The sequence below is a fragment of the Triticum dicoccoides genome, chromosome 1A (assembly GCF_002162155.2).
Source record: "Triticum dicoccoides isolate Atlit2015 ecotype Zavitan chromosome 1A, WEW_v2.0, whole genome shotgun sequence".
Lineage (NCBI taxonomy): Eukaryota > Viridiplantae > Streptophyta > Magnoliopsida > Poales > Poaceae > Triticum > Triticum dicoccoides.
In genome coordinates this window covers 274,837,000-274,848,559 of record NC_041380.1, presented here as the reverse complement: position 1 = coordinate 274,848,559, position 11,560 = coordinate 274,837,000, and positions in this window count along the sequence as shown.

The following is an 11,560-nucleotide window of genomic DNA, read 5'->3' as shown; positions in this document are numbered from 1 at the left end:
CTAGATTGATCTTTCTTGCAATGGGTAAAGTGCTTAGCTTTGGGTTCAATCTTGCGGTGTCCTTTCCCAGTGACAGTACGGGCAGCAAGGCATGTATTGTATTGTTTCCATCGAGGATAACAAGATGGGGTTTTCATCATATTGCATGAGTTTATCCCTCTACATCATGTCATCTTGCTTAAGGCGTTACTCTAGATGCATGTTGGATAACGGTCAATGTATGGAGTAATAGTAGTAGATGCAGGCAGGAGTCGGTCTACTTGTCTCGGACGTGATGCCTATATACATGATCATACCTAGATATTCTCATAACTATGCTCAATTCTGTCAAATTCTCAATAGTAATTTGTTCACCCACCGTAAAATACTTATGCTCTTGAGAGAAGCCACTAGTGAAACCTATGGCCCCGGGTCTATCTTCATCATATTAATCTTCCAATACTTTGTTATTTTCATTGCTTTTATTTTACTTTGCATCTTTATCATAAAAATACCAAAAATATTATCTTATCATATCTATTATATCTCACTCTCGTAAGTGACCGTGTAGGGATTGACAACCCCTTATCGCGTTGGTTGCGATGATTTATTTGTTTTGTGTAGGTGCGAGGGACTCGCGCGTAGCCTCCTACAGGATTGATACCTTGCTTCTCAAAAACTGAGGGAAATACTTACGCTACTTTGCCGCACCACCCTTTCCTCTTCAAGGGAAAACCAACGCAAGTGCTCAAGAGGTAGCAAGAAGGATTTCTGGTGCCGTTGCCGGGGAGATCTACGCAAAAGTCAACATACCAAGTACCCATAACAAACCCTTATCTCCCGCATTACATTATTTGCCATTTGCCTCTCGTTACCTCTCCCCCACTTCACCCTTGCCGTTTTATTCGCCCTCTCTCTCTATCCTCCCTCTCTTTCTCTATTTGCCTCTTTTTTGCCCGTTCCTCGTTTGCTTGTGTGTTGGATTGCTTGCTTGTCACGATGGCTCAAGATAACACTAAATTGTGTGACTTTACCAATACCAACAACAATGATTTTATTAGCCCTCTGATTGCTCTTCTTACCGATGCTGAATCTTGTGAAATTAATGCCGCCTTGTTGAATCTTGTCATGAAAGATCCGTTTTCCGGCCTTCCTAGTGAAGATGCCGCTACCCATCTAAATAGCTTCGTTGATTTGTGTGATATGCAAAATAAGAAATATGTGGACAAAGATATTGTTAAATTGAAGCTATTTCCTTTTTCGCTTAGAGATCGTGCTAAAGCTTGGTTTTTGTCTTTGCCTAAAAATAGTATTGACTCTTGGAATAAGTGCAAAGATGCTTTTATCTCTAAGTATTTTCCTCCCGCTAAGATTATCTCTCTTAGAAACGATATTATGAATTTTAAGCAACTTGATCATGAACTTGTTGCACAAGCTTGGGAGAGGATGAAGTTAATGATACGTAATTGCCCAACACATGGTTTGAATTTGTGGATGATTATACAAATTTTTTATGACGGATTGAATTTTGCTTCTAGAAATCTTTTAGATTCGTCCGCGGCAGGCACTTTTATGGAAATCACTTTAGGAGAATCTACTAAACTCCTAGATAATATTATGGTTAATTATTCTCAATGGCACACTGAAAGATCTACTAATAAAAAAGTGCATCCAATAGAAGAAATTAACGTTTTGAGTGGAAAGATGGATGAACTTATAAAATTATTTGCTAATAAAAGTGTTTCTTCTGATCCTAATGATATGCCTTTATCTACTTTGATTGAGAATAATAATGAATCTATGGATGTGAATTTTGTTGGTAGGAACAATTTTGGTAACAACGCGTATAGAGGAAACTTTAATCCTAGGCCTTATCCTAGCAATTCCTCTAATAATTATGGTAATTCCTACAAAAATTCTTATGGAAATTATAATAAGATGCCCTCTGATTTTGAATCTAATATTAAAGAATTTATTACTTCGCAAAAGAATTTCAATGCTTTGATTGAAGAAAAATTGCTTAAGATTGATGAGTTGGCTAGGAACATTGATAGAATTTCTCTTGATGTTGATTATTTGAAACATATATCTATTCCACCTAAGCATGATATCAATAAGTATCTCAAAGCCATGAGAATTTCCATTGATGAGTGCAAAGAAAGAACCGCTAGGATGCGTGCTAAGAAATATTCCTTTATAAGAGCGTGTTCTTCTAGTTTCCATGATAATAAAGATGAAGATCTAAAAGTTATTGATGTGTCCCTGATTAAATCTTTGTTTTGCAATATGAATCTTGATAATTATGGGACTGAATATGATCCACCTTCACCTAGAAGGCGTTCCAAAAATTCGGAGTTTTTAGATCATGATGCTAAATTTGATAAAAGTGGGATTGAAGAGATCAAAACTCTAGATGTTAATGAACCTACTATTTTGGATTTCAAGGAATTTAATTATGATAATTGCTCTTTTATAGATTGTATTTCCTTGTAGCAATCCGTGCTAAATTCTCCTCATGCTTATAGTCAAAATAAAGCTTTTACCAAACATATCATTGATGCTTTGATGCAATCTTATGAAGAAAAACTTGAGTTGGAAGTTTCTATCCCTAGAAAACTTTATGATGAGTGGGAAACAATATTAAAATTAAAATTAAAGATCATGAATGCTATGCTTTGTGTGATTTGGGTGCTAGTGTTTCCACAATTCCAAAGACTTTGTGTGATTTGTTAGGTTTCCGTGATTTTGATGATTGCTCTTTAAACTTGCACCTTGCGGATTCCACTATTAAGAAACATATGGGAAGAATTAATGATGTTCTTATTGTTGCAAGTAGGAACTATGTTCCCATAGATTTTATTGTTCCTGACATAGATTGCAATCCTTCATGTCCTATTATTCTTGGTAGACCTTTCCTTAGAACGATTGGTGAAATTATTGATATGAAGGAAGGAAATATTAGATTCCAATTTCCGTTAAGGAAAGGCATGGAACACTTCCCTAGAAAGAAAATTAAATTACCTTATGAATCTATTATGAGAGCCACTTATGGATTGCCTACCAAAGATGGCAATACCTAGATCTATCCTTGCTTTTTATGCCTAGCTAGGGGCATTAAACGATAGCGCTTGTTGGGAGGCAACCCAATTTTATTTTTATTCCTTGATTTTTGCTCCTGTTTAGTAATAAATAATTTATCTATCCTCTGTTTTGGTTGTGTTTTTTGTGTTTAATTAGTGTTTGTGCCAAGTAGAACCGTCGGGAAGACTTGGGGAAAGTCTTGTTAATCTTGCTGTAAAAAACAGAAACTTTAGCGCTCACGAGAACTGCTGCCATTTTTATTTAGAAAGTGATATTTAGTTAATTCTTTTTGAATATGATTAATATATAAATTCCTCACTTCCAGAAATTTATTTTAGAATTTTTGGGGTTCCAGATCTTGCGCTAGCTACAGATTACTACAGACTGTTCTGTTTTTGACAGATTCTGTTTTTCGTGTGTTTTTTACATATTTTGATGAATCTATGGATAGTAAAATAGTTTATAAACCATAGATAAGTTGAAATACTGTAGGTTTAACACCAATATAAATAAAGAATGAGTTCGTTACAGTACCTTGAAGTGGTCTTTTATTTTTTTTCGCTAACGGAGCTCACGAGATTTTCTACTTTAAGTTTTGTGTTGTGAAGTTTTCAAGTTTTGGGTAAGGATTTGATGGATTATGGAACAAGGAGTGGAAAGAGCCTAAGCTTGGGGATGCCCATGGCACCCCCAAGATAATCTAAGGACACCAAAAAGCCAAAGCTTGGGGATGCCCCAGAAGGCATCCCCTCTTTCATCTACTTCCATCGGTAACTTTACTTGGAGCTATATTTTTATTCACCACATGATATGTGTTTTGCTTGGAGAGTCTTGTATGATTTGAGTATTTGCTTTTTAGTTTACCACAAACATCTTTGCTGTTCACACCTTTTGAGAGAGACACACATGGTTCAGAAATTATTAGAATACTCTATGTGCTTCACTTATATCTTTCGAGTTATATAGTTTTGCTCTAGTACTTCACTTATATCTTTTAGAGCACGGTGGTGGATTTGTTTTAAAGAAACTATTGATCTCTCATGCTTCACTTAGATTATTTTGAGAGTCTTAAATAGCATGGTAATTTGCTTAAGTAATCCTAATATGCTAGGTATACAAGATTAATAATAAAATTTTCTTATGAGTGTGTTGAATACTAAGAGAAGTTTGATACTTGATAATTGTTTTGAGATATGGAGATGGTCATATTAAAGTTGTGCTAGTTGAGTAGTTGTGAATTTGAGAAAGACTTGTGTTAAAGTTTTTGATTCCTGTAGCATGCACGTATGGTGAACCGTTATGTGATGAAGTCGGAGCATGATTTATTTATTGATTTTCTTCCTTATGAGTGGCGGTCGGGGACGAGCGATGGTATTTTCCTACCAGTCTATCCCCCTAGGAGCATGCACGTAATACTTTGCTTTGATAACTTGTAGATTTTTGCAATAAGTATATGAGTTCTTTATGACAAATGTTGAGTCCATGGATCATACACACTCTCACCCTTCCACCATTGCTAGCCTCTCTAATACCGCACACTTTTCACCGGTATCATACACCCACCATATACCTTCCTCAAAACAGCCACCATACCTACCTATCATGGCATTTCCATAGCCATTCCGAGATATATTGCCATGCAACTTTCCACCGTTCCATTTACTATGACACGCTCCATCATTGTCACATTGCTTTGCATGATCATGTAGTTGACATTGTATTTGTGGCAAAGCCACCGTTCATAATTCTTTCATACATGTCACTCTTGATTCATTGCATATCCCGGTACACCGCCAGAGGCATCACATAGAGTCATATTTTGTTGTAAGTATTGTCGTGGGTTTGTCACGGCAGATGTCCTTGTGAAAGGACTTAGTCGTGGAGCCATCGCTACGGGTTAGCTCAAAGGGGTTAAACCGAACAAGGGGACACGGGGATTTTATACTAGTTCGGCCCCTTCAAGGAAGGTAAAAGCCTACCTCTAGTTGTGATTGGTATTGCTAGGGTTTCGAAGGCCAGGGAGCGAATCCGCTTTGTCTGGCTCTCGAGTTGTTGTCTGTCCCTAAACCGCGGCCGGGTCGTCCCTTTATATACATAGGTTGGCGCCCGCCGGGCTACAGAGTCCCGAAGCCGGATCATAAACGTATCTAGTTTGGTCTCTATCCTTCCTATCTTATAATACAAGTTACATGACTAGGTCGGTTTACATTTACAGGCTTTAACCCGCCTTTGGGCCTTGGGCCTTCGTGAAGCGCCATCATCCTTGCATCTTCATGGGCTTCTAATCTTCAAGGAGTTAACCCGGCTACATAAGACCGGTTTACCTCCAGTAGTAATATCCCCAACATTAGGCCCCAGATTGGTTTGAACTTGTTCATGTCAATCTTCTACACTTAGAAAAATTCTTTCCTCATATCTTCACCTTGATCTTGTAAACCGCCGTGACGTCATACTCCCAGATTATGATAAACCGCCCTGACGTCATCTATCTGTTGATGTCGATGATTACCTTCATTTAAAGTGTATTCAGTCACCGAGGCGACACTTTTATTAATTTATCCATTTTTGGCTCCTCGATTCTCGCACTTGCTGTTTTATCACTTTGCCTTATAAATAGGGGCAGAGGACCCCTTCTTTTCTTTCCGCTACCCATTCATCTCTTCTTCTTCCTCTCGACGACCCCGCACTCGAGCACCGCCGTCATCTTCGAACCTCGCCTCTGCTTCGCCGTCGGCCGCTGCATCAACCTGTTCGCACCAGAGTTCCACAGTGCCCTGCCGCTGCTTCCGCGGTCGCAGTAAGTCCTTTCCCCTTCTTTCCTAGATCCATTAGGGTTTCCTTGCTCTTCGCTGTTCTTGAGGTTCATCAGAGCTTTTAGTGTTGTTCTTCCTTGTCCTTTAGGTAAACACTTCGTACCTGACGTACTCCTTGCCGTAGCCAATCTTCTGCTATCACCACAAACCCTTATGTGCAAAGAACTGATCTAGTCCTTCATAAGTTGCTTCGGTTCTTCACCCTTTCTAGATCCAATTATTTTTACTTTTCTGTCTTATCTTAGATCCGAAAATTTCACATACCTCTGTGAAATCTGTTTCTCCTCACACCATCATAGGCGATTTAATTTTGTATAAGCAATCTATACCATTAGCCCTCTGATAAACCGGAAGAGCCTTTTACCTCCATAATTATATTCCGGTTTAACAGTGTCTGAGTACCCCTGTCGTGGTACTACCTTTTATGCATTATTGCCTTGATATCCGGTTTATGCCTTGTCCCCTATCAGGGCATGTTTCCAGCTCGTTTGTTGCATGATGGCCAAACAATTCACCGCTTGCAACTGGGCTCGTTCCCGGGTCACAGAGGAACAATTGAATGATATGGTCAGCATTGGCTCCCTGGCTAAGAAAACTAAAATCAAATGGCGAGTTCCAGGAATAGAAAATCCTCCAACCCCAAGGCAGGGTGAGGTGGTTGTGTTTGTTGACCACATAGGCCGTGGCTTCAAACCGCCAGGGTCAAAGTTTTACCGAGATGTGCTTGCCAGCTTCCAACTTCATCCTTAAGATATTGGTCCCAACTCGATCTCCAATTTATGCAACTTCCAGGTCTTCTGTGAAGTATATTTACAAGAAGAACCAACCGCCGAGCTGTTACGGGACTTCTTTCATTTAAATCGGTGCACAAAATTTGTAAATGGCCCTAATACTGAACTTGGGGGTGTCTCAATTCAAAAGCGGAAAGAGGTTGAATTTCCTCATGCCAAATTGCACAGCCATCCAAAGGAATGGAACCAAACTTGGTTTTACTGCAGAGATACATCCCCTGAAGATGAAAATCCCCTCCCCGGCTTTTGTGATCACAGACTATCCACACCCATCCAATGCCACAACGCATGAGCTCTTCAGAAAGGGCGAAATATGCCCCTCAACTTGCCAAACTCCGGGCCTTTATGGCGAACGGTTTAACGGGCGTGGACTTTGTGCGCTGTTGGATATCCTGGAGTATCTTGCCACTAAGCTGGCGTTCCGGTTTAATGTTTGAGTATACCGGTGAGGTTGACGACCCTCAACGCCATTGCAACCTTCAATTATCTGAGGAAGAAGTCACTGAAGGTGTAAAGAAGATTCTAAATGAATCGGAATTGGCCTGTAGTCAAACCAGTCTGAGTCCCTTCTATGCCAAGAACAAACCGCCTGCTGTAAGCATTATACTTCCTTTTCATCTCCAATATTTTTAGCTTATGCAACCTGTAATCCTTCTTCTGTGTATGTAGGGTGATGACCCCTTCTGGAAACAGAAAACCGTAGAGAAAGTGGCAAAGCCGACTGGGGATAAAGTGGTCAAGCCATCCCGCCCCAAAACCAAAGATGTAAAACGGACGTCAAAACGGAAAACGGCTGACCGGATCAACATGGAGCTTGATGATGACACCGATGATCCAGAAGTTGAGGTAGAACTTACTCATTTGGCTCTCTTTTCATGCATCTCATTAACAATGATCTTCCTCAGGAGGACGCAGAGGCTAGTCAAGCTGATGATGGAGAGGTAATTACCCTTTCCTCCGTTCAGACTCTATGCCAACACAAAAAACTCGCCAAGCAGTCCGGAAAGTAAGCTTTTCTCATCCTCTTGCTCATTTGGATCCAACATTTATTTTGAAGACTCAGCAGCATGAAGCTCGCCGGACAACCCGACACAGTGGCCAGCAGGTCACTTCAGCCGGTGTACCTGATACCCCGGTTCAGAAGCGCCGGTCTGAGGTCTCTCCTACTTCTAACCATTCTTACCCCAAGGCAGGTTATTTCAGACAGCCTCTTAATCCGTTCGATTCAAATTATCAGGTGACACCTCCTTCATCTTCTGGTGAATCGACAGCAACTCAACTCCCCCTTTGAAAACTGTGGCTGGGAAAGTTGTAAAAACGTTTCCTTTCAATGCGTCATAAATCCTTTGAATAGGATGTTAATCCTCTTTTATTCTGTTTGCAGGGCCAAAGCCAGACCCAGCAAGAAAGCTCGGGTCACCAATCCGCCCGAATACCCGGTCGCCGAAGAAGAAGAACCAAGAGGTGAACCGGAACAAACTTGTGAACCGGAAGGCCCTCATCCCGAAGCTACTTCTAATAACCCGCCCCTTGAAGGCCAAAATACTGATGAGCCAACAGACGCTGAGCCTGCCACGCCTGATGCTGAACCGGCAGAACCAAACCGGGCTAGTCCGGTAAAAGATGCTGAAATTCCAATATCACCAACCAAAAACCCTGAAGGCCAAGGTGATGACGTTATTATTACTAGAATAGGCCATAGCTCTCCTGGCCATCCTGTAGTTTTGGCTCAACATAGTGCCAAATAAGAGTAGGCTGCTAGAGAAAAAGGCAAATGGAGCAGTGATTTGGCAAGTTATGCTCATCTCAACGCAGAGGAGCTTCACTCTGGCTTCTTGAATCGTTTGCACGCAAACCGGGATTATGAAGCCTGTTTGGTAAATTTGATGAAGGAGCGATATGAGGTATTTTCTTCCTCCTTTGTATCTTGATTTATAGCCTGAAAATGCTAGCCCAAATAGCCCCCAAGGGCCGGGTTATAATGTGAATCATAACCCGGGTCTTCGTAGCACTTTAAACCACTGATAAGAACCAGATTTACCCTTGAACAAATAGATAGCTTTCTGCCGCGTATCCCTCAAAGGCCGGTTTAACTCTAGCAAGTTAATCCGGGTTTTAATCCATGCATCCATTTTTGAATCAACATACATTAGCCCCCAAGTGTCAAGGATATTGTTTACATTGTTCTGGAGACTTGTATAAACTTTAGCAATTTAGAGCAAATAGGCATTAGCCCCCAAGTACGAAGTGCATAACCTGTTATGCGGTTTGTACTTAGAATATGTACGTATCCTGTCATTTGATATATCTTCAATGTTTGTAGTCTGATCTGAGGAATAAAGAGACCCGAATCATTGATTTGCAAAACAATGTGAAGTCCCAACAAGAAGAAGCCACCAAAACCAAAGATGAGCTGACGAAAGCCCTAGCCGCCATGGAAAAACTCAAAGAATCTTTCAACAAAGACCGTGTTGAATGGGAGATCGAGAAATCCAGTTTAATAAAGAGTGCCAAAGACGCCAAGGCTGCCTTGAAACCGGTTGTGGAAGAATTGTCTGGTTTGAAACGGCAAATTAACGCCATGACTTCTGCAATCTTTGGTAAGTGTGCCCTTTATGTATTTGGTATAACTTGTGGAACCTTATCTTTGACCAGAATGCTGATGTTAAACCGTGACAGGCACCCGGATTGCTCATCTTGGTACAGATATGCGCATGAAACTCAAAGCGGCATATACATTGGTTGAACAGCTGTACTCTGGGTCTCAGCGGGCTATTTGCATGGCAGCTTATAACAAACCGGCCCCAACTTTGATTAAAGAAACACTTGAGAAGTTGGCCATGTTACCAGCCCGTATTGTCGAATTGAAGAGGGCAGCTGCCAGGTTCGGAGCTTTAACTGCACTTATTCGAGCCAAAGCCTGGATTCCAGACCTTGAAGCAGATGATATCATTAAAGGATATCCAGGTGTGAAGGAAGACGGTTGAAACTTTGATAACGATGACCTCCGGCGGCTGACCAAACAGATGCGGCTAGTAGCCAGCAAACTGGCCGATGATACAGACTTATCCCATTTTCAACCGGTTTATGACGCTAAAGGGAAAAGACAACCAGCCGACATCCATGAAATTGAAGAACTTGTGCCTTTGATTCGTAAGCACACTTATGCTCCTGATATCAACCCCTCCAATCTTATCCATGAGGAAGCAGTATTTCAAGCTTTAACTGGAATCGATTGGTTGACGGTTGATTTCTAGCGTCTGGGGAGGGATGAAGAAGTGCCCACACCAACTGACCCTCAACCATCAAACCGTCCAGACGAAGCGTCCTAAACCAGTCGCCAGTTTACTGGCTACTATGTGCCGACCTTGTGAAAAACAATTATGCCATTGGAGCTGCTTTGAAATCTTCTTGTAATAAGATAGCCAAAACTCCGTTATTTGCCATGCCATCAAGCATGTTTTGTAATGCCTCATGACGACTTTTGCCACCTTTTGAGATATTTGTACACACAACCCATGATGAATTGTGTTCCTGGGTATAACAACTCAAAAGTAGCTAGCGGTTTACCGCTAGACGGGTCATAATGTCCAGGAAGTGTATAAGACATAGATGAGATAATCGAAGTGTGTGTACAAAAAGCAATATACATAACATACCTCATTGGCTGACCAACAGTGTATACGGCAAAGGTGTTAATACCAGTCTGAAACGTTGATAACCCCATCTTTGTAATGCCGGTCTATATATTAAACCGGACCGGGATAACTCCCGGATTTTCTTTATAACACTGTTGATTTAGTCAAACCAGACTGGGTCAATAAACATCGGCTTATAATTGATGATGTGCCGACAACTTGTAGTTGAAAAGCAAGCCGGGTCAAGGAGGCCGGTTTATCGAAAATACTTATGAACTTCAACAAATAAAACTCAAAAAAGAAAAATATGCAAGGCTTTTTACGAGCTGCCAGGCTCCAAATCGAGGCTTTTCATGGGTTGCCAGGCCTCTGAGTTAATCCATTTAACAAAGCCTTTTAAGATGGGCCTCCAATTAACCAATCATCGTTTTAACTTTGACAAGTTCAGGGTCTATAAAAGATTGACATATCAAACGTTCGATGGGTCATACCAGGATTACCTGGACAGGAGTGGCTTACTTGATGAAGGCAGGTTAACCCGGGTTTTTAGGTGAATACACTAGGCTTCCAAGCTGTGGCTTGATAGCCAATTACAAGGGTCCTTTCAAACTCTTTGTTGCTTTGCAAAAAGAGCCCCCAAGTAACTTTGTGAGTTGTGCTCAGTGTGTGCCCATGTTTGAGTCTGTGCTTTGTGCAACACTCTCTTTGGCTCCACATATTTTTCTTTTGTGGCCTAAATGCCTATCAAGAGGTGTAGCTATGGTGTGATAACAACCAAGCCCCCTAGTGATATCCCTTCGTGGTTTCAAAACCGACCAAGAGGTGTAGCTGTAGTTCAAATATGACCAAGCCCCCTAGTGATTTTTTATATCCGTGCAACTGCTAAGACCAGATTAATAAAAACTCCGCTTTGTTAGTTAACTCGTATAACACACACAAGATGTAAAAAGAACAGATACCCCGCTTATAACGTAGGCTCCGGTTTATTATATGATATATACACTTTCATAAATATGTACAGATGAAGAGCCTATGGCTTCAAGTATAGTAAGGCCGAAGGAGAGCTATGTTCCATGGTCGCTTGGTCTCCTCCTCTGATTGACGTGAGTCTTTATGCTCTCGAACATCAATGAGGTAGTAAGACCCGTTGTGCAGATTTTTGCTGACCACAAAGGGTCCTTCCCAAGGTGGGGATAACTTGTGCATATCAGTCTAATCCTGGATGAGCCGGAGCACCAAATCGCCTTCTTGAAAGGTT